General features: G+C 44.4%; 1 long non-coding RNA gene across 2 annotated transcripts in view; it reads right to left on the bottom strand.

Annotated features, from left to right (window-relative positions):
* The window catches only part of LOC144824679 (uncharacterized), a 508,429-nt gene that overhangs the window by 180,369 nt on the left and 303,435 nt on the right, over positions 1-24,625 (bottom strand). For both annotated transcript variants that reach the window (XR_013609055.1, XR_013609056.1), the window contains one exon: positions 12,748-12,829. This is a non-coding gene — a long non-coding RNA (uncharacterized LOC144824679). The remainder of the gene's footprint in view (positions 1-12,747; positions 12,830-24,625) is intronic.

Consider the following 24,625-nt stretch of genomic DNA (forward strand, 5'->3'; position numbering starts at 1 on the left):
GAGACCTGAACTTCCACCTCAAGAATGCCAACAACAGGAATGCCACCGCCCTGCTCAACAACCTCGCTAACCTAGGACTCAAACTGCTTGTCACAACACCCACCCACTCCGCGGGACACACGCTCAACCCCATATTTTCCGCCAGCAACCACGTCACCTTCAGCCACACCACCGAACTCCACTGGACCGACCACCGCTGCATCCACTTCTCCTTAAAAAAAAACACCACGCACAACCACCCGCAACAAATCCCACACCGCAGCTGGAACAAGGTCACCGAATACCTGCTAATCACCACCCTCACCCAAGGCCCACCAAGCAACCCAACCGACACAGCCGCCCGTGACTTCAGGCAATGAATCGACGACTGCGCCAACTCTCAAGCCCCGATCAGGAATCCCTCAAACAGACTCACTGACAGGAGGGCCATCTGGTTCACCAGCGACCTCCAGGCTTCCAGGCAGACATGCTGAAGACTCGAGAAGAATTGGCACCATGAACGGACACTGGACAACCACGCAGCCCTCAAGAACGCCAGCCACAAGCACCACCAACTCATTCGAACAGCCAAAAGGACCTCCTTCAAGGAACACATCAACAACAATGCGCACAACAGCAAGGAATGCTTTAACATCGTGAAAGAACTCTCCAACCCCAGCTCCAGCTCCAACGACATCCCGCCGTTGCAAGACCTCTACGACTCCCAAGCCACCTTCTTCCACTCCAAGATCGCAGACATCCATTACGGCTTTTATACACCGAAACCCCAGGCGACAAACATCAACACTTCAGACTCACTTCCCCCCAACCACACCGGCCTACTGCTCTCCTGGAACCAAGTCAACAATGACAACACCATCAAAACCATGAACACCATCCACCACGGATCACCATCCGACCCCTGCCCCCACCACATCTGCAACAAAGCAAGCTCCATCATCCCACCCCAACTCCGGAAGATCATCAACAGCTCCTTCAAGACCGCCACCTTCCCAGAGAGTTGGAAACACGCCAAGATCAACGCCCTACTCAAGACACCCAAGGCGGACACAAAAGACCTCAAGAACTTCTGGCCCATCTCTCTGCTCCGTTTCTGGTGAAAGTCATCGAGAAGACTGTCAACAGGCAACTCACCCACTTCCTAGAGGAGAACAACATCCTGGACTCATCTCAATCCGGTTTCCGCAACAACCCCAGCACCAAAACCGCCCTCATCATGGGCTCCACCCCTTCTGCCTGGGTCGACTCCTGGTTGCCGGCCATGCTGGGAGCTGCACCTATACCCACCAACACCACATGCAACCTAGGGTTATCCTGGACTCTACACTATCTATGACCCAGCAAGTAAATGCTGTCTCCTCCTCCTGCTTCAACACCCTATGTATGCTTCGCTAGATCTACAGATGGATCCCCACTGGAACCAGAAGGACGGTCTCCCAAGCCCTCACCAACAGCGGGCTGGATTACGGCAAGGTCCTCTATGTGGGAACCACAACCTTACTACAGAGAAGAATTAAATGCATACAGAACGCCTCCATTCGCCTCATCCTCGACATCCCCGTCAAAGCCACATCACTGCCCACCTGAGAGACCTGCACTAGCTCCCCGCCAACAAGAGGATCACCTTCAAACTCCTCACCCACGCGCAAAAAGCACTCCACAACGCCGGACCAGCATATCTCAACAAACAACTCACCTTCTACACCCCGAACCGCCAGCTTTGCTCCGCTGCCCTCGCCACCATTCCACGCATCCATCGAACAACAACCGGCAGCAGATCATTCTCCCACCTTGCCGCCAAGACATGGAACACCCTCCCCACCCACCTGCGACAGAACCAGAAGACAGAACCAGGACCTGCTGACCTTCAGAAGACTTCTGAAGACCAGGCTATTCGATCAGTAGCAGCACTCCTGCCCACCCCCCTTTTTAGTTTTAGCATCTTGAGACCCTCTCAGGTGAGTAGTGCGCTCTATAAATGCTTGATTGATTGATTGATTCAAAACCCATCAGCCAGACTTTTTCTGGATATCTCCAGATTTCCGCCTGTCTCCCACTACCTAAGAGCCCTTTATTGGCTCACAGTGGACAAGAGTATTAATTATGAAACCCAATGCCTAGCCTTCAATGCACTACATGGTGCTGGGCCTCAATTTCTGAGGACCCGTCTGAATTGGTATGTGCCATCGAGAAGTTTAAGATCTGCACAGAGTAAACTCCTACAAACACCAAGATTCAAGAAAGCACACTAGGGTGGAAGAATCTTTCTTGTAGGGACAGCCAAGACATGGAACCTACTCCCGATAGCCGTTAAGAACAGCCCTACGCTGATATCCTTTAGGTAGGTGCTAAAAACTTGTCTCTTTACCAACTAACAATCTCTGCATAACCATATCGGCAACCTATCTGGTCCCCTTGACCTCAGCGCTTAGATACCTCGGGGCATTCGAGTGATTTTTAAATTCATAAATCATATAAATAAATCAAATCAAACTCTAAGGCTGTGCTTGATGCCTAGGTCTTCCAGGCGGGAGATCAGCGTAGAGTGGTATACGGTGTCAAAGGTCTAAGATAGATCCAATAGGATCAGAGCAGCCGTTCCTCCTCCCTCTAGTTCATTAGTTGCTGTAATAAAGGCTGCCTCCATACTGTGTTCCGACCTAAATCCAAACTGTGTGGGATCTTATAGATCATTCTCTTTGATAAAGTGAGTCAGTTGGTGGTTCTTGACTTTTTCAAATATATTCTGCTGGAAAGGAGAGTCTAGAGATCGGATGGTAGTTAGATGGGTTTCAGGGTCGAGAGTGTTTTTTCTAAAAGAGGGCGGATAGAAGCCCTTTTCCAAGGAGTGGAAAAGATACCTGTGCTAAACATAGAGTTGAAGATATTTGCTAGCACATTAGCTAACAACTCCACTGTTGCGTGGCTTAAACCAGAGCCCGTATCGCCTGTGGAACCGCCAGTTGAATATGCATCCTAGGCGTACGTCTTTGCATTCCTCATTGACGCAGCCTCAACAACGATGCCGGACTCCGCATCGCAGCCTCGCAGCTCTCTGGAAATAACGCATCACCCCAACTGCATATTGCATCCCTGTTAGACCAATCCCTTTAGACAGGTTCACCCCCAAACTTTTTGACGTTGTCCCATATTTTTCTAACCCTGTGTTTGTTGGCTATTGGATTCTGGGCACTTTACCACTGCTGATCAGTGCTAAAGTTCATATGCTCTCTGATTGAATTGTAATATGATTGTTTATCCATGATTGGCATACCTGTACGTCCCTCGTAAGGTGCACAGTGTGTGCCAGGGCCTGTATATCAAATGCTGATAGCTGGCTTGCAGCACTGGTTGTGCCACCCACCTGAGTATCCCTGTAAATGTGTCTCAGACCTACCACTGTAGTGTCTGTGCATGCAGTTCTAAACTACCATGTTGACCTGGCAGGCGCACCCACTTGCCATGCCCAAACATTCCTTTTCCATGTAAGGCACCTCTAACGTAGGCCCAAGGTACCCACATGGGTTGGGTGAGGTGTATGCGAAAGGTAGGACATGTACTGGTATGTGGGACACATACTGTGTATTTTGTGTTTCACTATTGAAAGGCTATCAGTGCCGTAGTTAACATGGGAGTTGCTTTGTAACATCTTCAAGTATCACATTCCATTGGGAAAAGATAGAGAAATGGAGTTTAGAGTCTCTGAACTCAGAATTTTTTAATGCACCTCTCGACAGAAGTGTTTTTTTTTTATTCTGTGCTTGAAGATGCCACTTTTAGAAAGTGGGTCTCTTCTTACTTTACATTCTTGTGTGCCTCTGCCTGTGTATTCAGTGTCCGGTGTTGGAGAGAAAGGAGATAGGCATGTGCATTCACTATAGACAGTCACTAGGGGGTGTTGAGGTGTCTCCTGCCTTGCCGGGGTGATTCATTGCTGGGCTGAATAGACATGGTCTGCATTTAGAGTGGTGGGAGGGGTTGCGCTTGCACCTGAATAGGCTGCCTCTACTTTTCACAATGCTATATCTGCCCCCTGTAGTCATGCTGCACCAGGTAGGACAGGACTGTTTTGGACTGGGGCCAGAGACCCTTACAGCAAAGAGAAAAATGACAAAATGGGTATAGGTATTAGACATAGAACTCCAGGACTTTAGATTGTTTCAGGAAACAAGAGGAACCTGCCAAGAAGAAGAGCAGAAGGACTATTCGAGCGCTGCCTTTTCTGAGTGGGGGGTGGGTTGGTCTGCAGTTGCTGCTTCTATTTGTGGTGGAGGAAAAGTACAATCTCTTTTTGCTTTGCTGTGGTATCCTGCTTGCGAAGAATCTACAAGGACTTGTGTGTGCTTGCCTCCTATTGGAGCCTCAGGCAGAAAAAAGACTTAAAGAAAAGATCTGTGTTATATCTAAAAAGTACCTGCCTAGGAGGAGCGCTGGAGAAGCTGCGTGAGTAGCGCCGCTCCTGAGGTTTGTGGGGTAGGATGGCCTGCAGTGGTCGTTCCTGCCTGGAGCAGGAGAAGGACTGGACTGTTCTTCACCTTTTTGAAAGAGAATGCCTGCAAGATTGCTTTAATGTTGTTTTCCTCTCACATTGCGTGTGGAGCGCTTTGCTTGTCATTCTAAGCTGAGGAAGTACAAAATATGTAAAAATATAGCATGTGGTGGGCCCTACATTGGGAAATTCCACTCTATTTAGAACCTGTCTGGGCATTTGCAGCAACAGAAGCGCTACTCTGCACCATACCATGAATTGGGAAGGAAGAGCGGTGGAATGCTGCTGTTATCCCCCTTAGCATAGTAGGGAAAAGTATGGTGGTGGCTTGTGGCAGTAGCATTAAAGCCAGGCGGACCCTTACTGCATTCGTTGCTACTGCAACAGAGGAATTAACAGTGACATAATCACCCCTGCCTGCAACTACCCGGAGAAGTTGAAGGTGATTAAAGGGAAACCTCCCAGACATTACTGAATTGTCCTTGATAGGAGGACCCGGGTGCACATACACTAAAGAAAAAGTACATAATTCCCGCACAGGATGGTATGCCCTGCACCTAGCGGCAAAGTAAAGTGTCCCAGTGAAAAGAGCACAGGGGCCTGAAAGATAATTCTGTTGGTGTATGCCCTAGGGTTGGGGTACATGTTGTTCTTCGTCACCTCCCCAGAGCTGGCATGAAGGCCCAGCAGTGATTTACTTGTATTTGGCCTTCTCATCTCAAAGTTTGTAGGAGTGATGGGAAGCTGCACCCTATATTTTCATTTTGATGCTTACTGAGTTATGCACTGCCTATAACTATTGAACTGATGTAGTTATGTATATTAGGGAAGGCATGAGCAGCCCAAGGAGGGTGTTGTTTTTGGTGATGTTGTACATTCCATGTGCAACTCATAGCTAATTATCCAGCGCACTAAATGTTTATGACAATTGCCTTATGGCAAAGTGATTAATGATCTATGCATTGTAATGACCATTACCTAGTGGCAAAGTGATATATGTGATTGTGGTCTATGTGCTTTATATCTAATACAATGGATATTTTTATATAACTTGGTGTGGAGTCTCGTTTGTGGTGTACCTAGTGTGCCACTGGTGTGTGTGTGTGTGTGTGTTGCAGAAACACTTTATACATTGCTTCTAGGATAAGTCTGACTGCTCTGCCAAGCAGCCAAGGGGGTGAGCAGGGGTTATCTTGGGCGTGTAACTCCCTTACCATGACTAGAGTGGTGGGTTCTTCCTGGGTTAGGTGTATACCCTAGCCAACCAGAAACCCCATTTCTAACAGTCCCGATGCCAGACTTTGCATCGGAAGCTTTGTCGACTGCATCCTAGCACGACAACTCAATATCACAGCCTCACTGCATCTCGGAACCGGTGCATTGCTTTAGCTGCGTGACGCTTCTTCAACGCTTATCCTGACAGTGCTTAGCAAAGCAATATTTAAGGTACTGTGTTCAGTGGATCTAACTGGATACTTGGATCTGGCCCCAGCTCCATCATGGTTGGCCTGAACTTGTGACTTTGTCCCAGTCCGGCAAACCAGATATCCACAGTAGGCGCTTTACGCAATTTGGTCTTATTTTTACTAAAAGCTTTAGAATTCAATATCTCCGGTTCTACTCATTGGATTTTGATATTTTGGTCTTGTTTGATTTATTAAATGAAGCTCAACTTTTCAGTTCTACTGTGGGAATCTTTTTTGTGTTGTGTTTTCACAGTTTTACTGTTTGAAAGTTCTGAGTTCTGAGTCAATCCTGAATGCTCTATTCCAAGCTACTTAAGTGTTGAGTGCAGGCTAAGTAAGGCTTTGTTTGTGATGTCACCCCTGTGAAGACTTGTGGTTGCTGCTTGAGAAGGGTTTCACCTCCCTCAACCCGTAACCTAACATCTTACACCTGCAATTGTAGCAGCAGGAACATGACATAACACAAAGAGAGAGATGACATTGCCATTGATAGCAGCCATGAATGAAGTATTGCCATTTTTTAGTTGTTGCTATAGTCTGTCAATGATAGACTTGAGATACAGTTTTCTGTTTGGTGTCTCCCCTTGTACCCTCTCCCCTATGTGTTGAAAACGTATGTATGTATATTCTTTCTCCAACAGGTACATTGCGACCTCATTTGAAACAAGAGACAGGTCAATATACCTTTTTCTTATCACTCCATTCTTTGAACACTTTGACCACATCCCTTTACCTTCACGTTATTTCACATAACGGTCCTGATGAATGCCTGTAAGTCCTACTAAGGCGCAGAAGGCAGAAACATGTCGACCTTATTCCTTTTTTCCCTACACGTAATGTTTTTAACGATACTCTAAGTGCATCAACTACTCCTAATAAGTACTCTATGGTGCATTACAGCAGAGTTCACAAGACCCGAACCCAGAACTATTAAAAATCCTATACTGGTTATCCGGGCTTTTTAATATTCCCTCATCACTGGCTCACTACTGCTTCAACCTTGGGTCAATACCTCCTGGTGGAGGTTGCATAATCTGATCGACCCGATGATTATGCACACACGTGAATAAAAAAGCGGAGAATCAAGATACACCGCTCCAACTCCACCCCACCCATCACGTGCATGAGGGTCTTCTATTTGGGACACACCCCCCCGCTCCTGCAAGAAACCTAAGGTTGTGCAGGACAAGTGATCCTTTCCCGTCTGATTATTGGATAACACAAAGAGATTCAGTAGAAATCAGTTGTGAGCCACTGTACTATGGGCTCACAAGACTAGTATAACTAGAGATCCTTTGGAAGTGAAAAGATGCAGGGATAGAGCCATATACAAGGAATAAACCAAGTGCAATGAATCAGGGAACCACCAATGAAGGGAAGGCAGAACTGGGACTTGGAAAGGGAAAGACCAGGAAAACCAGCAGACACAAACAGGACATGGGAAATCCAGGAACGGAATACAGGTGTGAGCCAAGAGAGTGAAAAGTCCAGAAAGCGTACATGAAGAGGTCATAAAGGCCATTGCAACCAAGGAATCAAGAAAGAGAATAGACTATTGCAACCAGGACATGATAGCGATAGGCTTGGAGACAATAAGGACTACATGGTCCATGAGGCATCAGGAAGGTGGTACGGAAACCTGGACTAGAGTAGGAATGAGTTCTGACAAAGCAAGGAGTAGAAGTGTGCAGAATCCCACATTGGGATAAAGGCAGGACCCAAGAGGGCCTTTGTGAGCGCTACCTAGTAAACAGATGGTAAAATCCTGGTACATATGCAAATCATCATGGGCAAACTCACAATAGGCAAAGTCTAGCCTGAAGTGCCAGGCTAAACTTCCTCTCAAAGGGAATACTAGCACCACACACCAATTTCGGCCTAGTTAGGCTTAAGCAGTGAGTTGAGTCATCCAGTGGCGGCTGGCTCAGGTAATTGCAGTGAGGCGTGGCAGGGCGTGCAGGGGAAGGCCGACATACAATGGAATAGGTATTATTATTTTTTTTTTAATTATACCTATTCCGTCCTTCAACTTCCTCCCCTCCTACCCTGCCCGGCCTCACCAGCTCCCACCCAGCCCCACCACCTCACCGCATTGACCTGTTGCGGCTGCCGTGGAAGTTTTTTGGCACTGTGAGCACAAAAGGAAAACGAAAATATGATGGGGGAATATTTGAATACGATTACAACCCCCTAGTTCATCCTGCTCAGAACAGCAATCCCCTGCCCCACATCCATGCCCCTTTTGGCCCTATGTGTGGAAGGAATTAACAAAAAACATGGGAGAGCCATTCACAGTTATCTGACCTTAGTCACTGACAGAAAAAGGCACATTTCATTTGGGCAGAAAAATGACAACTTTCTTAAAGTGGGATCTTGAGAACAGTAATTTAGAACCCAATTTCACCATTAAAGAGGATTCTAAATTACAATTTATTTGAGTGGGAACAGCATTTCTCTTTCTGTTCCCACACTAAAGTTATTGAAGCCAGTTCTACCACAGAAAAGAACTGTTCAACCTCATCAGAGAGTTTTCAAACCCCTCAGCCACAGAGAACACCATCACCCCCTTCCTGGAACTTTGCAAAACCCTGGCGTACTTCTTCTAAAAGAAGATCTCCACAATCTACAAGAACTTTGAACCCCAACCCACCTCCTCTAACCTGTAAAGCCTCTTTGCTCCCACAGATGTGTACTTTAACCACCTACACACCTCCTGGGACCAGCTCACCGCACAGCCATCATGAACTCCATTCACTAAGGAGCACTCAAAGACCCCTGTCCCCACCACATCTTTAACCTCAGGAGCAAGAACATTAGCAGCAAGGTCACCGCCACTTTCACCTCATCATCACCATATCCAGTTTCCCGAAAGAATGAAAATATGCAGCAGTAAAACCGATTTCCAAGAAACCATGTGCTGACCCAAGCGATTTCAAGAACTACCATGCTATCCCTCTGTTCCCCCTTCCCTCCAACGTCCTCGAATAAGTCATCAATTGCCAACTCACTCAATACCTGGATAACAACAATCTTCTGGACACCTCCCAATCCGGATTGCACACCAACCACAGCCCTAGCTTTGTATATTGATTGTGTCACCCTAAGTAGGGCGAGTGTGCCCTGATATGGGTCCAGTGCACCCTGCGTCACTGGAACCAAGCAGTACCTGGTTGATGAGCCAACAACTAGGGCAAAACTGGTCCTGGGTTGATTCTGTTCCGGTTCAGGAAAGACCTGGCTTGGAAGTTTGGGCTGGACTGTTCCTATTAGAGCAGGGTCAAGACATTTGCATTTAGCTAGGTCCAATCAGAGGTGGCATGGTGTGAAAAATAATGATGGATTGGGATGCGGCCCAAGTGAATACCACTGGCTTAGACTAATTCAAGCATTCCATCCATCACTGTTTTGTATACTTATTGTGCCACCCTGAGTGAAAGGGGTATGCCCAGACATGGGTCATGTGCACACTGTGTCACTGGAACCAATCTGTACGCGGCTGATGAGCCCATACCAAGGGCAAAACTAGTCCTGGGTTGCGTATGTTCCAGTTCAGGGAAGACCTAGCTTGGATGTTCCGGCTCGACTCTTCCTATTGGAGTAGGGTCAAGACTAATTTGCATAAAGTTGGAGCCAAACTGAGGTGCCATGGTGTGCAAAATAAAGCTGGATTGGGATGAGTGATTACCAATGGCTGAGTTTAATTCAAGCATTTCATCCATCAATGTTTTGTACACTTAACATGCCCACAACCTCAGCATTATCGTGTAGAGCAAGCTAACCATGGGATGCCAGATCAATGCAGTCTCTTATAACTGCTACCTCACCCTCTGCATGCTCCTGAAAATCTTCGAAGGCTACCCGTCAACCCAACAGCAGACAAACCATCACTCAAGCTTTAGTCACTAACCTCCTGAAGAGACTGCAGACCATACAGAACTCATTGTCAGATTCATCCATGACCTCCCAAATAGACCCACATGACCCCTCACCTCAAGAAACTCCACTGGCTGCTCATCCACACCTACAAAGCCCTACCCAACCAAGGACCAGCTTACATCAACCAATCCCTGAACTTCCACCAACCCTCCAGACTTCTCCACTTTGCCAAAACGACAGTGAAGGACACTCATTCTCCCACCTCATGGTAAACTCCTGGAATGAGCTCCCCCTTCCCCTCCAAATGTCAACCCCCATTCTTGAATTCCCGAAATGACTCAAGACCTGGCTGTTCAACTGGACTCACATGAAGCAGAACTCACACGAAGCAGAAAGGACCTCAGCACCAGAATACCATTGTTGATGATTAGCCACACTTAATAAAACATGTATGAGTTATTGATTGTTTAAAATTATCACTTACATACTCCAATATATAGAGTATATACTTCATTTACTGGCTCTGATCCCCTTCTGCGCTTGACCCCTGAACAGCCTCTTTTTCTCTCTTTTTATCCACTGCTCTGCACCCTGTTTCTTCTCTCCTTTGCTCTCTCCCACTGCAATCTTCCCTTGAGGGATCTAAAACTGCCACCCTGACCCTCTATATATACTCAATTTACTGGGTATGCTCCCGTTCTGTATTGTGCTTTCCCCTTTTACAGCCTCTGGCTCCCCTTGTTTGCACCCCCTGCTCTGACCGCTTTCTTGCTTTTTCCTCTCACTGGCACACCATAACCAAATGAGCTGTGTCTATTAAACCAATAGCTGTGTACTCTTCAGAATATAATCAAAGTTCATTTTAGACCTATATAGCAGCAATTCTTTTGGTAACAATATATGATTGTGCTAATTGTAAACGTGTGTAGTTTGTGTGCATTGCCGTTGCCATTAACCAAGGTTTACTGCTACAAGACCCAGTTTTCTTTTTCTCCCAAACACAGCTTTTGGATTAGAAAGCTGATCACACCCCTTCTCCAGGTGCACTTTTTTGCTGATTGCTGGTCAACCACTTGGATGGGCATGCACCTGAGCCTAACAGGCTGAGAATGGGTCAGGTGACCTCAATGGCAGCTTTTACGAGCCCTACCCCAAGCATGTCTCAGCCCAGGCTTAAAGTCTAAGGGTGTAGAGGACAAGGGCGTTGAGTGGTTAGGGCAAAGAGCCAGAGATGCTGCCCGTTTCACAATCTACAACCACATTCCAAGAAACAGCCATAAACACAGCCATGAACTCAAACTCACATCACTCTCTATCAACAAACAAGGTCAACCCACTCTTCACTCACCTAACAAACTCTACACAGTTGTATAACACTCTTCTACATACCCTTCTACCCCGACACTCACACACTCCTACACATACCACTACTGTGTACAACACACCAAATTCAAATTGTGCTCACATACGAATAACACAAAAACCTCACCCATTTAATCTCACAAACTCCCGTTTCTAAACAAAACCTTTTTTACTACCCTCTGCCTAACCCTAGCAGTGTCCTTTCCACCCTTCGGAACCCTTTTTTCAACCACTATCATACAACTTTACCACACAACCATCCTCTACTTATCACACACAACCAATGACCACACCCTTCCACAACCCCTTCCACCAATAAGGCAAAATCATCTCCCCTATCCACCTACAACCATCTCTCAAATCAAATATCTCCTCTCTTACAATACACAGAGACTTCTCTCTCACATACACAATCCTATCCCATCCCCCTACAGCATACACAACTCACCAGTCTTCCACGCTCAGATTCTACAGCTCTACTATCCATTGCTCAATTCAGAGCCATACAACATGATCCTAATGCTCCTCCACTACCCCTCATCCATAAAACCTTCCACATTTAACATGCTAAAAAAAAGCAACTATACAACACTCTTCATAACTTCACACCTCCTTGTCTATAACAAAAAGCCTACCTTTCCCTCACAACTCAATAACCCAGATCCTACATTTCAAGCAAACTCACCCAAACCCCCATAACCAGACCCAGAACAAAATGTCTTATAAGCCTTGCGAAGGAAGACAATTACAAGAAAACAACGCAAAAAAACACTTTCTCTATCCTCCAATAATAAACACAACCAATAGCACACCCACAACTTCACAGGAAACAACACACTCATCTGCAGCACAAACTCACACTGCTTCCAAAAACAAGCACCATGTATTAGACCTATCGATAGACATAGAACCTGAGTTACTTTTCATTACTGAATCAAGGTTGTGGAACAGTATAGCACTTGCGATTTTGTTGCACGAGGATATCAAGCTGTTTCAATAAATCGCAGAGACAAAAGGCTTAGCCATCATATTTAACGAAACAGCAAATCGGACCATAGCTGAGGGTATTTCTTTACAAGGTTGTGAGGCCCTCCTTGTCAGATGCAACCTTACCATGACAATTTCATGATACTTCCTCATTCTTTAGAAACCACCCCCTGGCAATGCAACATTCACAAACACATTTCTAGACACATTCTATAACCTTCCTATAATTTAATCATATCTATGCATCCTTGGCGATCTCAACAAATGGCTTGACAAATCTAATATGCCACATTTCAGAACCATCCTCTCTGGCCTACACACGGACAACATACAACAGCCTGTTCTCAATCTCACACAAATCGCTGGACGCACATTAGTTTTCATGTTTGCAAATCCAGACTGACCTAGTCACATTCCAAAGGATTACTTCAGACACTCAGTCAGACCACTACCTTATTGCCTTCTGACACAAGATACCACAACTCACTTGAACTAAAATTGTCTTAAAGTCAGCTACATATTACCCTTGAACATGCTGAATTTGGAAGAACTAGAAATGCTGCCTACCTCCAACATAGATCTGGTTACAATCAATTCAGCACACGTACTCTATGGATGGCTCCAGAAGGACGTTGATCTCTTAATTCATCTGAAAACAACAAAGAAAGCGTGCACTCTTGGATTAATCCACAATTAAAAAAGATAAATAAATACATGCTAAGCTTTAATGCAACTGGCTAAAACAATAAACAGTCCCTAAGACAACCAATGTCCATACAGACAGAACAGAATATACAAATCAACAATTAAAAAGGCAAAAAAATATTATTCTAACCGCATCCACAATGCAAAGTGTGCCGATAAAGAATTTTATAAAATATCCACAGAATTCCGTAAGCCAAAATACACAGAATATACCAATGCCATTTCTCAAGAATTTTTTGACAAACTGACAAGTCAATACACAACTAAAGTGAAAAATGGTAGATTCTTATATAAACAAGAAAAAAGCAATGGGTTGGGGCCATTTCTGACAAAGCCCTCCATGAAAAAGCAAACACAACCTTCAAGCTCCTTCAAAGAATTTCTTGATCTTGTCAAAGTGAGCAAGATGGCAGGTTGCCCCTCTGACCGTTGCCACCTCATAGCTTTAAAAATATTCTACTACCACCTTCAGTAGCCATGCCAATCAGAATACTAATAAACAACTCTTTAATGACTGGACTTTTCCCAGAAGATTGAAAATAGACATACATGCACCCCTTATTAAAAAAAAAAACTAACATGGCCAATCAAGATCACGACATCTGCAGACCTATAGCAAACAAACTATTCCTGGGCAAACATATAGAAAGAACAGTTTTCATCCAGATGTCACAATTCAATGAAGACAATTACATACTTCCTGACTTCAATCAGATAGAGGCATTTAATGTGCCATAATCTCTATTTGGGATGACCTTAAAACCACAGTAGACCAGAATGGAGTTGTAGCCCTTCTCTTGGACCTTTCAGCTGTCTTTGGCACAGTGAATCATGACACACTAATCTAAAGACTTGAGGAGGCCCAAATAGAGTACACGTCTCTCACTTGGATCATAACATACTGATGCAGCGCCCATGTAGAAAAACTGTCTCAAATACACTACCCTACACCATAATACTCACCATTAATCATAAATCACTCACATAGCCCATTAATTACAGAGACAATTTTTGGACGGCTGAATCATGTGACCTAATTAATCAGAACCTATTCACAAACTATTTACACATTTATATACATCTGAAGGTTATCATTTCTTACCATGGTTATAATGCATTTATCATAATAATTAAGTCACTTAGGTAAATGGATCAACTATTGGTAACTAGACCATGAATAAACAAGACCAGCTTGTCGTTTCAAAATCTAATTTATTAATTTTATTCTTCAAGGAAAGCATTTCTTTAATAAGTCATTATTTTATTAGCAAAATAGCAGCATTAAATCAAGGAAAAGCATATTAGACTGACATTTCAAAGAATAATCAATTGGCATGAATTAAACAAAATGATCAGTTTCTATTTTCCCTGTCTAAACTCACTTCATCTAAAAGAATTAGTCTTAAAAGCCTATAATCCTTACGTGCGCCAAAAGTTCATCAGCATGGCACGCTCTTCTGGTTTCGGGAAGCGAGAGACACCCTCCTGCCCATGGGGGCAATTTTTATACCTTTCTGACTAGCTAAAGTAACTCAATTTTGCATTCTTTTCCAAAAATCCAAATCTGCAATTGGCTGAGCCCTGTCAGTCCACCATTAGGTCATTCACTCCTGACCAAGTCCGGGCCTCATCATAAGCCCCTATTTGTTCATAGTTTCTCCATCCTTTCAGCATCCTCGAAAATGTTACTTTCGCTCAGGCACAAAACTCTACTTCCTAATCTTGGCAGGCAATTCAAACTTCCTGTCCTTGGTTTTTTTCTTCAAGAACACATTCAACTCGACCAAAACCACGTCAGCAATAAACATTGATTGTTCAGCAAAATACTCTTTTTTCTGCACATGTGTGAAGGCTTCACTCTGGGCAAGTTTTCTTATTCTTTCCGGCACTGCCAGCCATTTCATTTCTTAGGCCCAATCGATAATTAATTTTTAAAAAAAACACAAAACAATAATTAATTAAAGAATTAAAACTTATTCTGTTACCCATCCCCCTTTGCTAAGTTTAGCCCATTCATTTATGTTACCTAGCTGAAGCACAAGCCACAGATTACTCCACGAATTTAGGCCACATAAAAGACAAATGACATAACATAAGCACACAAAATAAGCACATACCATTAATAAAACAGCCGCATTTAATTCTGACAAAGACAATAGACAAGGTTAATTCATTATTTTCCACGAACTTGCAGTTTGCAACATATAGCACATATGTTAATACCCTGTGTTGTGTAATGCATTTTAATCTAGGTTGATTAGTACATTTCATTCACAAGCTTATTAATATGATTTTATTATGGAAGTTTAACTTTGCGAGTCAGAACAAAATATCACTCTGAACCTCGCTCCATCAATACCTACACCATAGAACAAATATTGATGATCTTATAAACCACACAACATTAAATCAGAAGTCACACATGCCTTAATCATCTCACCTAAGCTGTTAAACATCTGCATGAAAACATTACCAGATTTGATTAAAGTTTTTGACTTAATCTCTTGAAATAGGAAAGCAGAATGTACACTGGAACATCAAATCTTTAATTGCCTCTGGGGCGTTGACCACGGGATGACATGGAACCACCGCAATTTGAATGTCTCCAAAACCGAAATATTCACCTATGGTAACTGGAAAACCTATGACCATCTATGCGCCTGGCCTGACAATCTAGAACCATTGCCAAAAATATCTAAGCTAAGAAACATTGTAATTATCATGGATGCAAAGGTGTTAATGTATACACAAGTGGATCAGGCAGCCAATTTAAGCTTTCTCACAATGCAAACACTGTTATGCATCTTCCTGCACCTAGGATTCCACCAGAAAGTTCAAGTTACCATCTCTCTTGTCCTATCAAAACTGTATTATACTAATAGCCTGTTTAATGGTTCACCTTTATCACCTATGAGAAAATTACGGATATTTCAGACCGCTGCCCCTAGACACAGCCTACATGTAAAGCCACATGCACGCATCTCCCCTTCTTTGAGGCCCCCTACGCTGGTTACTAGTTGTCAGAAGATCCAACCCATCAAGCTGTTTTGCATCACACATGAAGAAATACTTTGCAAAGGACCACAAATAAGAAAATCAACAAATAAACAGAACAAATTTTCTCCATACTAGAAAACAAACATTTGTGGAACATCTTTCTCTGTTCAAACAGCCAAAATATGGAGTTCACTACCAGCAAGCATACAATATTCTGAGCACCAGCTCACCTTCAGAAGATTATTTAGGAGCTGGCTATCCCCCATATGACGACTACACTCACAACAAAACTGTGTACTACAAGAGCATACACAGACATAACAAACAATGTTTATATGCCACTGAGACGAGGTTGTAGTTATACATTTCTCATTGTACACTGAACTATGCCACCTGTTAAGATACATCTATATAAGTGGAACATGCACACCATAAGATACATGTGTATATCAGACCATGTCAAAATTGCCTCTTTTATATACAAAGAGGTACATATATATAGGGGTTTATGCTTTCCACTAAAACTTTATGTATGTATGTATATAAAGCTAATTACAGTCATTTTGAAAAATAGATGTAGATTTTCCACAGCCTACTAAAAGAAAATCTGGATTTTATTAAGGACACAAAGGCTAAGATTATGCAATCTACTTTTATTGCCAGCTCACACAGCAGCAACAATTAGTAAGAATTTAGAACTTTCAAAACATTCTGTACATCAATATAGTCTAGTAACAGGCAGCCATCTTCCTTCTCTTATTCTGCGCTGCGAACAGTATAAACTTTAATCCAAACAAATTCATGATGATGAAATCCAGGAGAAGAAAGTTTCCATGACCAATTTTTGTAAGAAAATAAATAATATGTTAGTCTACCTTGGCGGGTATTGGTGGTGGGATAATCTTAGCCTCTGTGTCCTTATTAAATCCGGATTTTCTTTTCAGCATGCTGTGGAAAATCTTCATTTTATGGCATGACACGGAGACCAATATTATGCAAGTTCAAAGTGCATTCAATGCATTATCAATTACATTAGACATTGGTTTAAAATAGCAGCTTTTAAACAAGCTTTTATTAGACCAGTCAGCTGCTCTTAAAATGTCCTGTAAACTCCCTCCCAAGGTGAACGCTTTGGAGGCTGATGCACCTTTAAGTGAATGAGCTCCAAAAACAGAGGTGTCTACACCTCCTTCAATCATGACATCTTTCACCAATCTAGCTAAGGTAGGGGGAGAAATGGCTTTCCGAGGTCTTTTATGAGATATAAGAAGTTGTGTGACCTCGGTCCTCACATTAAGGGCTCTCCTTCCATATTCTTTCAAACATTGCACCACACACAGTCTAGGGTTTCCAGAGAAGTAAAGGTAGAAAATGGTTGAGGAAAGAGTCTTACAGCCAGATTCATCAAACAAAATTCCGCTCGCATAGGGCCAGATTCTGAGAATCTGGCCCTTTGCGAGCGGTATTTTTGCATTTGGGATGCATCATCCCGAATGCAAAAATCGCTAATTAAGAATTCGCTAAATTGCGATTCTTTGCATTTAAGGAATCTCAAATTGAGATTCCTTAAATGAATTAGAAGAGAGAAAAGTAAGGAGTTCCTATCTGGTGAGCAGCAGCAATAAAAGAAGGAAGATGGCTGCCTGTTACTAGACTATATTGATGTTTAGAATGTTTTAAAAGTTCTAAATTCTTACTAATTGTTGCTGCTGTGTGAGCTGGCAAAAAAAAGAGATTGCATAATATTGGCCTCCATGTCATGCCATAGAATTGCATACCACGAGATAAATGTGCACCTCAGACAATGTACATAGTGTTGCTAGTATGTGCATATTAGTATTTATATTATTTATATCGAGCAGTTTACTCTGGCCACTAAAACTTTACAAAGTGTAGAGTGTTTTATATGTATGTACAAGTTCATTTCAATTTGTTATAAGAAAAACAATATGCTACCCTTTGTGTGAGTCCTTTCTATCTCAGGCAGAACGTCGGTTCCCCGTTTGGATTAGGACAAACACTACGAATATGTAGTTACCGCTTTTGAATACGAGGGGAGACAAGAATACTGGAATAACGTGTTTTATGGAACAAACGGGGAACCATTACTTTACACTACTCTTTACTGGAGTACACAGCCTGGGGATTTTGTGATGAAATTACCGCGTACCTCGAGATGAAGACTTTGGAGTATAATGGAATGATATAAGGATACTTAAATGCTGGACAGTTAAAGGATTGTGAATACTATCGGATGGATGCATTGATTGTTTTTTGGAATCAGACAAGTTACAAGTGCAAGAAGGATTAAAGGATTGAGAGTTGTGTGGGGTTTTACTAGTACGGACTAGAATGCAACCAACTTCATTTTAGCCCTAAAGAAGTCTATGTTGCTTGATTTAGCAAGACGAAACACGTGTTGGCTGCCTAGGATATGATTTTTTGTTGGATGAGTTCATTATATTACAAGATTTGGATATATGGACTGGAATGCTGTACCAATTGAAGAATACATGATTTGGACAGAAGAAGAAATACAAATATGGACATTGATAATTAATAAGAATTACTTTTTTGTGTGCTCGGAGAGTTTTCATCTTATATGCAATACTGCCTACATTTGCAGGCTGAGGTAGAGTTGCTCGGTAACCAACTCTTCTCCCCCTGGAAGCACATATTTTGAATAATTATTTTATCTATACTGTGACCCAGATACTCAGTGGAGCGCCCTTCCTATACCCGGTTGCTGGATAGATTGGATCTCAAATCTTAATAAGCATTACTAACAATGAATTAGAAGAGAGAAAAGTAAGGAGTACTTATCTGGTGAGCAGCGGCAATAAAAGAAGGTGGCTGCCTGTTACTAGACTATATTGATGTTCAGAATGTTTTGAAAGGTCTAAATTCTTACTAATTCTTACTAATTGTTGCTGCTGTGTGAGCTGGCAATAAAAGGAGATTGCATAATATTGACCTCTGTGTCATGCCATAAAATTGCCTACATCACCACGAGATAAATGTGCACCTCAGAAAATGTACATCGTGTTGCTAGTATGTGCATATTAGTATTTATATTATTTATGTCGAGCAGTTTACTCAGGCCACTAAAACTTTACAAAGTGTAAAGTGTATATATGTATGTATCAGTTCATTTCAATTTGTTATAAGAAAAACAATATACTACCCTTTGTGTGAGTCCCTTCTACCTCATCCTAAACCTTCCTGGCTATTATAAGCTCACAAACATCCTTCAAAAACTTCCCCCCCATTTTTTAGCCCTGTCACTCACCTAAGAGGCACATACAATGACTACTTACAAAAACATCTTAATAATTCCCCATTCAAATCCATTCCCTAATTCTATCTCTACTCCGAAACCTACTAATCACACCAGAGTACAAACCTAACACATCTAGTGCACAAGAGAAAAAAACAAATTAATGCTAATCTACTAATTAATAAAATCTAATCTTGGGTTCCGGAGTGCAACTGAACCCAACGCGTTTCAGAGGCTCATCAGTGATGGTAAGTGCTATATAAAAACTATTTACAATTTGCTTATTAAGTGTAATTGGTAACCCAGTGTTAGTCCATGGGAGTGATAGCATTACAGCGGTGCAAAAAGACTTTAGATGTTTTTTCACTGTCAGGATATGTAGAATTTATGTACACATGGCCTACTTTTTATATACTATGCACCCTGTCATATCAGTTGTTAGTGCCAACCTTAGGTGTTACTTTTAAAATTAAAAAGGGAGTTTAAGGCCTGGAAAAAGGTTTATTTTGCCAGTTTGAAATGACAGTTTAAAACTGCACTACAGGCTACAGTGGCAGGCCTTTGTTTGACAGGACTACTTTAGTGGGTGTCACATTGAGTGCTGCTGCTTTTTAACTTACTGGCCCTGAATACATGCACTACCATTTACTAGGACTTACAAAGTAAATTAAATGTACTAATCAGGTGTCAGACAATTTGTCCATGTTTAGAAGGAGATCACAAACACTTTCAAACTGATTACCAGGCGTAAAGTGCAGAGAGTCCTAATGTCAATAAAATTTAATTCAAGAAAAACAGGCGGTGAAGCAAAATATTTGGGGAATACCACAACAAGGATGTTAGGTCTAACATGCCCCCCCCGCCCCACAGAAGAAAGGAGGGAGAACTGCTGACCCTCGTGTGAGTACTCATGGCTAAGATGGAAAAACCTGAAAAGAACATCAGAATTAGCGTGGTCAGTCCCAGGGCGATGTTCCAAGGTGAAGCCAATTCTCTGTAGTGAGATGGACCGCCTCAAGACTTTGGTAATCTCAATCGTCATCTGCATCAGTCAATTTAGGGGTGTGTGGTCTGCCTGAAAATAGAAGTGAGTCCAAAACATGTGTGTTTTCAGCTTCTTCAGAGCCCAGACTATTGCAAAGGCTTCCTTTTCTATTGCACTCCACATCTGATCCCAGGAAAATGCCTCCTGACGATGAAGGCTATAGGTTGGCTCACACCATCATCATTTAGCTCCAATGACAGACTCTGATACACCTACCTGCATGATTACTCTTTAGAGAAGTCATGCTTTTTGGTCCACCTCTGTCAAGACTACCTTCTTGGCTTGCTTCTTTGAAGGCAGCTCTTTGAAGGGAGTGAAAATGGTGTCATATCCCTTGACAATTCTCCTTTAATTAATGGTGATACCTAAGAAGAATTTCACCTCCATCTGGACATTGGGGGCTCCCAAAACAGGATGGTTTGCATCTTGGGCTGGAGGGGCTACACCTTGCCTCCAACAACTTGGTGACCCAGATTCACAGCATAAATCTGCCCTATGTTACACTTACCGTCCTTGCTAGTCAGCCCTGCCTTCTGCAGGGCCTGAGGCATTGCCTGGAGGTGGTGCAGGTACCACCTAGAGCTGAAGACAGCAATATCATCTAGGTAGGCAGAACTGAAGTCCTTCAACCCAATCTGGACCCAGTAGACCAACCTCTGGAAGGTGGCAGAGGCATTCGCCAACCCAAGGGGCATTACTTTAAACTGAATTTGGCCCTCCAGACCTCTCCTTGCCCCCCCCTCAGTTAACAAAATCTGCCAGTACCCTGATGTCAAATCAAATGTACTCAGGAACTTGGTAGCACCCAACCGGCCAATGAGCTTATCAGCACAGTGGACGGGGTTAGTGTCAATCTTAGCAACTGAACGGAGTCCCCAGTAATCAATGCTGAACCCGAGTCCTCGTTTTGAGCCCAGTGGGGTGACCTTGGGTGTTAGAACCACTGGACTGGACCATGAGCTGTTGGAGTGCTCAATCACCCCTAACTCCGGCATCTTAGATATCTCCACCTTGATGGTGGCTCTCATGTTATTTAGACAGCCTGTAGATTCTATTATTGACAGTCATGCCATTCCCTGTGCCCATATCATGATGTCCATATCATGAATAAACCAAGTGGTAATTCCAGGGGTAAGTGAGAATAAGGAGAAGAACCGTTTTAGCAACTGGTGACCTTCTCTCTCTCCTGCTGTGGTTCAGAGAGAGGGAGAGGATCATACCCTGTACTAAACCATTTTACTCTTTAGAGGAGATCTGGGAGAGGTTACCTCTCCCCTCCTCACTAAGTATGGGCAAATTTTGCAGATCTGCGGTCCGCGAATTCACGCAAAATTGCAAACAAATCCGCGAATTTGAGGATTTCCCCGCGAAATCACGGATTTTTTTGCAATTGCACTATACTCAACTGGAGTACTTTCTACTGGCTAATGAGTAAGTGCTACCTTGTTGGGTAAATGTATATTGCTTTTCCTACACTGCAGCTGCGTAAAGAGCCTGAAGATTTGTCTCCACTGACCATGTGTGCCTGTAACTTTGCCACCGCGCCAAAAGGCGCCGAGGTCCCTTGAGTGAGCTGTCCATCTTAGATGGGAAAGGGCGGGAAAACGTTTGACACCACTATTGTGTGGTGCGGGGCCAAACGGGTGGGGCTTCTATGCGTGTTCACATGCCTCTTGTATAAAGAGTCAGAGAGCAAGCAGGACAGCAGGTGAGGAGAAAGCAGCCTCCTGGTCACAGGAACTACACAGGGATTACGCTCGAGAAACTCATGGATGCAAAGTCCTCCCCGAAGTATTTCAGTAATTTTCAACGGCAGATATGGGGTTAAAGGCAGCACACTTGCCCAGCCTCGAGCGTGCTCACTAATGTTTTGGGCTACTGAATTTGAGCCTCAAATCGGGCACCTGCTTCTTCTGTAAGTGCTTCCAGTTGAGGTTTAATTTGTGTGACAGGAGCCTCCTCCCTGAATGAATCCTGCCCTGTATAGTTATCCACTTACAAATGGGGGTGGGGTCGCACACTACTCACACACCGGCGGTGTCGCCCCTAAGGACTCTGGTCAATGTAGTAAAGTGTTTGCGATGCATCATCTTTTGATCTTCTGCTATCTTCGCTGTCTTCGCCATCCCTGGACACGTGTTTCGGGGTATCACCCCTCGTCAGCAGGGATAAGCTGTGTACTGGGGTTGCCGATGGCTGCCAATATCTGCCAGGTATAGTACCACTCAGGCGCGCAGGTGCGGGATCCCAGGCTCGTCAGCCCACTGCTCATGGGAGCTTTAAAGTTACAAATGGGGGTGGGGTCACACACTACTCACACACCGGCGGTGTCGCCCCTAAGGACTCTGGTCAATGTAGTAAAGTGTTCGCGATGCATCATCTTTCGATCTTCTGCTATCTTCGCTGTCTTCGCCATCCCTGGACACGTGTTTCGGGGTATCACCCCTTGTCAGCAGGGATAGGCCGTGTACTGGGGTTGCCGATGGCTGCCAATATCTGCCAGGTATAGTACCACTCAGGTGCGTAGGTGCAGGATCCCAGGCTCGTCAGCCCACTGCTCACGGGAGCTTTCAAGTTACAAATGGGGGTGGGGTCGCACACTACTCACACACCGGCGGTGTCGCCCCTAAGGACTCTGATCAATGTAGTAAAGTGTTCGCGATGCATCGTCTTTCGATCTTCTGCTATCTTCGCTGTCTTCGCCATCCCTGGACACGTGTTTCGGGGTATCACCCCTCGTCAGCAGGGATAGGCCGTGTACTGGGGTTGCCGATGGCTGCCAATATCTGCCAGGTATAGTACCACTCAGGCGCGTAGGTGAGGGATCCCAGGCTCGTCAGCCCACTGCTCACGGGAGCTTTAAAGTTACAAATGGGGGTGGGGTCGCACACTACTCACACACCGGCGGTGTCGCCCCTAAGGACTATGGTCAATGTAGTAAAAAGAATCGAAAGAAGATGCATCGCGGAACACAAACTACACTTACCACAGTCCTTAGGGGTGATCCCGCTGGTGTGTGAGTAGTGTGCGACCCCACCCCCAATTGTAATGTTAAAGCTCCCTCGAGCAGTTGGCTGACGAGCCTGGGACCCCGCACCTGCGCGCCTGAGTGGTACTAAACCTGGCAATATTTGTCAGCCACCGGCAACCCCAGAACACCGCCTAATCCCTGCTGATGAGGGGTAAATACCCCGAAACACGTGTCCAGGGATGGCGAAGATAGCGAAGATAGCAGAGAATCGAAAGAAGATGCATCGCGGAACACGAACTACACTTACCACAGTCCTTAGGGGCGATCCCGCTGGTGTGTGAGTAGTGTGCGACCCCACCCCCAATTGTAATGTTAAAGCTCCCTCGAGCAGTTGGCTGACGAGCCTGGGACCCCGCACCTGCACGCCTGAGTGGTACTAAACCTGGCAATATTTGGCAGCCACCGGCAACCCCAGAACACGGCCTAATCCCTGCTGATGAGGGGTAAATACCCCGAAACACATGTCCAGGGATGGCGAAGATAGCGAAGATAGCAGAGAATCGAAAGAAGATGCATCGCTTAACACGAACTACACTTACCACAGTCCTTAGGGGCGATCCCGCTGGTGTGTGAGTAGTGTGCGACCCCATCCCCAATTGTAATGTTAAAGCTCCCTCGAGCAGTTGGCTGACGAGCCTGGGACCCCGCACCTGCGCGCCTGAGTGGTACTAAACCTGGCAATATTTGGCAGCCACCGGCAACCCCAGAACACGGCCTAATCCCTGCTGATGAGGGGTAAATACCCCGAAACACGTGTCCAGGGACGGCGAAGATAGCGAAGATAGCAGAGAATCGAAAGAAGATGCATCGCGGAACACGAACAACACTTACCACAGTCCTTAGGGGCGATCCCGCTGGCGTGTGAGTAGTGTGCGACCCCAAGCCCAATTGTAATGTTAAAGCTCACTCGAGCAGTTGGCTGACGAGCCTGGGACCCCGCATCTGCGTGCCTGAGTGGTACTAAACCTGGCAATATTTGGCAGCCACCGGCAACCCCAGAACATGGCCTAATCCCTGCTTATGAGGGGTAAATACCCCGAAACACGTGTCCAGGGATGGCGAAGATAGCGAAGATAGCAGAGAATCGAAAGAAGATGCATTGCCGAACATGAACTACACTTACCACAGTCCTTAGGGGCGATCCCGCTGGTGTGTGAGTAGTGTGCGACCCCAAGCCCAATTGTAATGTTAAAGCTTCCTCGAGCAGTTGGCTGACGAGCCTGGGACCCCGCACCTGCGTGCCTGAGTGGTACTAAACCTGGCAATATTTGGCAGCCACCGGCAACCCTAGAACACGGCCTAATCCCTGCTGATGAGGGGTAAATACCCCGAAACACGTGTCCAGGGATGGCGAAGATAGCGAAGATAGCAGAGAATCGAAAGAAGATGC

The sequence above is a fragment of the Lissotriton helveticus genome, chromosome 3_1 (genome assembly GCF_964261635.1).
Source record: "Lissotriton helveticus chromosome 3_1, aLisHel1.1, whole genome shotgun sequence".
NCBI classification, from domain to species: Eukaryota; Metazoa; Chordata; class Amphibia; order Caudata; family Salamandridae; genus Lissotriton; species Lissotriton helveticus.